Here is a 5,094-nt window from a genome sequence, read left to right as displayed (position 1 = left end):
GATAATAACCTTGAATCATTCAAAACTTTTATCTAATAAATGATTAATGAAAATAAATAAATAAATTCCCTTTCTTCCCGTGGGTGTCGTAGAAGGCGACTATGGGATATGGGTTAAATTGTGGTGTAGGCGAGAGGCTGGCAACCTGTCACTGCAATGCCACAGTTTCGTTTTCTTTTAACCCCATATTTGCCAAGAGTGGCCCTGAAGCTTTAATAGTTTCATGTGCTCTTATGTATGTGTTATATATGTATGTGTGCTGCGCACACACTCGCCGCGCTAACTTACGAATACACGTCAGTACGCTAACAGCAAGCAGTCGTTTCACTTGTCTCGCTCCCGTAATCCTCGTATCTATCACTGGCGACGACTACCCACTTAGTAAAAAAAAAAAATAACGGAAAATGTCTAGTGCTACTTTCGGCTTATTATCTTCGTTCGACCACACTACCCAGACTTGGGAGTCATACAAAGGACGTATTGAGCAGTGGTTCATCGCGAACGATATTGATGACACCAAAGATGCGGGGGGAAAAAAGAGACGAGCGATCCTTCTTAGCGCACTCAGTGACGGCACGTACAAGCTTGCAGCGGACCTCGCGCTACCGAAGGTGCTGCAGACTGTGCCGTACGAAGATATCGTCAAGCTGCTGGACGACCACTTCACTCCGAAGCGCTGCGGGTTCGGCGAGCGGTACAAATTTTACGCCGCTATACAGCAGTCAGGGGAGACGTTTCCACAGTGGGCAGCTCGGTTACGCGGGCTCGCGGCACACTGTGGTTTTCTCAATGTGGAAGAAGCTCTTCGTGACAAATTCGTCATGGGAATGTTAGCAGGTCCGGAGAGGGAGAAGCTCTTCGCGCGGGACCTTTCTGTGCTCACGCTAACCAAAGCCGTCGAGTTAGCTGAAAGTATACACTGTGCGCGCGCGGGTGCTACGGCCTCACAACCGGTACAAATAGCCCAGGATCAGCTGTTTAAGGTTGAACGAAGCACGGCCGGGAGCAGTGGCGGAGGTGACGGTAAAAAAGAACAGTGTCAAGTGTGCGGGTATTATAATCACAAAACATTGCAGTGTCGTTTCGCGAAATCCAGGTGTAAAAAGTGTAAAGCTACAGGCCATCTTAAAAGGATGTGTAAAAGTGTACATTTCATGGCAGTGAACGCCGTGGATGAGGGCGATGACGATGATGATGATGGTGAGTGTTATAAAATTTTTAACATCCGTTCAAACAAAGGGGAGCCAATGGTTGAGACAGTTTTGATGTTAAATCGTCCAATTGATCTCGAAATTGATACTGGGGCAGCCGTATCTGCGTTGCATGTAAATACGTACAAAAAGCATTTTAGCGACGTACCATTGTTAGCTACAAAGACTAAGTTAATTACATTTACGGGTGATGACATTCCATGTTTGGGGGCATTACGCCTACCCGTCACTTATGCTAACCAAACTCGCTTGCTTAAAGTTTATGTTGTGCATAAGGCAGGCGCCGATATTCTAGGCCGCAATTTTATTTCGCGTTTCAATTTAGAACTTGTACCACGGGGTTCGCCTGTATATTATTGTGCGCAGGGTCAGGGAAATAACCGCGGTAGCAGTACCATAAGCCAATTAGAAGAACGTTACGCATCATTATTTTCCGATAAGTTAGGACGATTTAATAAATATAAAGTCAGTTTACAGTTAAAAGAAAACGCCAAACCAGTTTTTATCCGCGCGAGGCCGATCGCATTCGCACTACGAGACAAAGTCGATAAGGAAATAGATCGATTATTATCTTTAGGAGTTTTAAAACCGGTCGACCACTCGCAGTACGCATCTCCCATTGTGCCTGTATTGAAACGTAACGGGGCGATAAGGATTTGCGCTGACTATTCAACGGGCGTAAATAAACAGCTGGTGATCGATCAGTACCCCTTGCCTACGGTAACTGAACTTTTTGCAAAATTGTATGGCGGGAAACAGTTTACGAAACTAGATTTATCTAATGCTTATAACCAGTTTGAATTAGATGAGAAGTCACAAGAATTAACTTGTGTTAATACTCACCGGGGGCTATTTACCTACACCCGTATGGTCTTTGGCTTGTCCTCGGCACCTGCCGTGTTCCAGCGCGCCATGGAGGGGTGCTGGCGGGGGTTCCGGGCACGCTGTGTCTCCTCGACGACGTGCTCGTCACGGGCGAGGACACCGACCAGCACCTCACCCGGCTTAATGAGGTACTTAGGAGGTTACAAGACGCCGGCCTTACTTTGCAAAAAGAGAAGTGCGAATTTTTTAAAGATGAGGTAAATTACTTAGGTTACGTCATCGATAAGCATGGGTTACATAAATCTCCACTAAAAGTCAAAGCCATGGTCGACGCGCCAAAACCTCAAAATGCTAAAGAATTACAATCTTTTTAGGATTAGTAAATTATTATAGAAGTTTCGTGCCGAATGCATCGGCCATTCTTAGTCCGCTGTACGACTTGTTAAAAAAAGGGGTTAAATGGACCTGGACACGGGAACATGATAAGGCATTCGTGGCTATAAAACAATGTTTAGCTTCTGAACAAGTTTTAACGCATTTTAACCCAGCAGCTGATATAATTCTTACCGTTGATGCGGGACCTGGTGGCTTAGGGGCCATTTTATCCCAAATTGAACCCGACGGTACCGAGCGGCCCATTTCATTTGCATCGCGTACTCTAAATGCTGCCGAGAAGCGTTACTCTCAGCTTCAAAAAGAAGCAACTAGTATTATATTTGGGGTACGAAAGTACCACCAGTATTTATACGGCAGGGCGGTACCGTTCACCCTCCGTACGGACCACAAGCCTCTATTGTCAATCTTTGGGTCGTACCGTGGCATACCGGAAGTCTCAGCAAATAGGCTTCAACGTTACGCAATGTTTTTAAGCGGTTACAATTATAAAATCGAGTACGTTCGGAGCGCGGACAACAATGCAGACTTCTTATCTCGAGCCTGTATTCCCGGCCAAGCGGGGGCGCGGGGGAGGCCGCGCGCCATTCAAACGATATAACTGATGTTCCCGATCGAGCCTCGTACATTAATTTTGTGGTAGATGGTAATTTACCGGTGACGTTATCCGAATTGCGCCAAAATACGGAGAGTGACACTATTCTGCAAAAAGTGGTCCATTATATTTTAAACGGATGGCCAAAAAAGGTTTCTGATGAGACCCTGAGACCTTATCATTTATGTCGGTTACAGCTGTCTTATGAAAACGGTTGCGTTCTGAGAGGTCACAAAGTGGTCATTCCAGCAAAATTGCAAAATATAATTTTAGCGGAAGTGCACCGATCCCATTTAGGTATTGTAAAAACAAAAGCTGAAGTTCGATCTAGGTTCTGGTTCCCGGGAGTAGACGCGGCATTAGAAAAATTGATAAGTGCTTGCACCATATGTATACAACAACGCCCCTCCCCCGCGCGGGCGCGCTCGCGCAATGGGAATACCCGCCATGCGCGTTCTACAGGGTACATTGTGATTTTTTAGGACCAATTAACGGAAGCTCATATTTGGTTATAGTAGATGCATATACAAAATGGGTTGAAGTATATAATATGAAAACCAATATTACATCTTCAGCGACTATTGTCAAAATTTGCGAATTCATGTCGCGGTTTGGAATTCCGCATACATTAGTAACCGACAATGGTACGTCGTTCACGTCGCGCGAGTTTGAGGCTTTTTGTAAGTTAAACGGTATTTCACATGTCACTTCGCCGGCGTATAGCGCCCCCAGCAACGGTCAGGCGGAATCGTATATTAAGATATCCAAGAAGGGCATTAAAACCAGTTTATTGAGTGGCAATGGGGTACAGGATTCGTGGAAAAGATTGTTGAAGTATTTATTTGATTACCGGAATTCTGTACACACCACAACGGGGGTCTCGCCTGCTCAGTTAGTGTATGGACGGAAGTTGAAAACTAGATTAGATTTAATTAACCCTAGCACACCGTCACCCTCATCCCCGGCGCTCGCTGACATAGTACGTAAAAATCAGTGTTTGCAGAATAAACCTACAATGTACCGTAAGGCACAATGTTTCTCGGAAGGGAATTTAGTATTATTTAAGGCCTTCGAGGCAAATGGTAAATTTAAGTGGTGCCGAGGCACAATTGTCAAAAAAGTCGGCAAAGTTGTGTATATAGTTAAGGACAACGTTACTTTAAAAACATTTAAAAAACACAAAAACCAAATTGTTTTAGATAAAGGTCAAGATTATTGCGCTAGCTCTAATGACTGGGACGATGACGTAGATATCCGTACCGAGGAGACATCATCGGCCGGCCCGCCGCCAGCGCGGCTGACGCCGAGCGAGGAGCTGCAGCCTGCCATGGGGGAGGAAGGAGACCGGACAACGGCTCCAGAGTCTCCAGACTCACGCCCTGTGCCGTCAGACTCTCCCGAGCCTACTGCTACGCCCAGCGGGGCCTCGCCCGCAGGCCAGTCTGAAGAAGATGACGAGTTCCAGGAAGCCTTACCTGGTCCGGACACTGAACCCGAGACTCGATACCCTGACATACCTACGGAGAACAATCCCGTGTCTACCACTCCTCGGTTAAAGCGCAATCGACCTAAAATTAATTACAAGGCATTCTTCTAGCGATAAGTAATACTTAGTTGCAAACGTAATTGTTTGCTATTCTTTCGTCTTATGTATATTTAGAGTTAAGTATAAGTTAGACGTGTATGTAAGCTAAGGGGAGGAATGTTATATATGTATGTGTGCTGCGCACACACTCGCCGCGCTAACTTACGAATACACGTCAGTACGCTAACAGCAAGCAGTCGTTTCACTTGTCTCGCTCCCGTAATCCTCGTATCTATCAGTATGTATGTATGTAAATAAATAAATGAAATTCTAATTTCTGTATCAATCTAGACAGAGTTTATTCACATTTTAAAAGGGTTTTTGCAATTCTCATGTCAAAGCTTTCCTAACGTGATGATATCTGTACTAATGATATTAATTAATTAGTATTCAAAAGTCATGACTTAGCCAAGCTTCGAACCTATGACCTTGACACTCATTACCCTGGCCTATCAGTAAGGATCTTTTTACAAAATTATAATTTA

At 44.9% G+C, this 5,094-nt stretch overlaps 1 pseudogene; it reads left to right on the top strand.

Moving 5' to 3' along the window:
- Positions 1 to 274: 274 nt before the first annotated feature.
- LOC125229945 lies at positions 275 to 4,796 on the top strand (annotated as a pseudogene).
- The last annotated feature ends 298 nt before the right edge of the window (positions 4,797 to 5,094 follow it).

Source organism: Leguminivora glycinivorella, chromosome 9 (assembly GCF_023078275.1).
Source record: "Leguminivora glycinivorella isolate SPB_JAAS2020 chromosome 9, LegGlyc_1.1, whole genome shotgun sequence".
Classification (NCBI taxonomy): domain Eukaryota; kingdom Metazoa; phylum Arthropoda; class Insecta; order Lepidoptera; family Tortricidae; genus Leguminivora; species Leguminivora glycinivorella.
The sequence above is the reverse complement of the archived record's forward strand: the minus strand, read 5'-3'. Positions and strand labels throughout refer to the sequence as shown.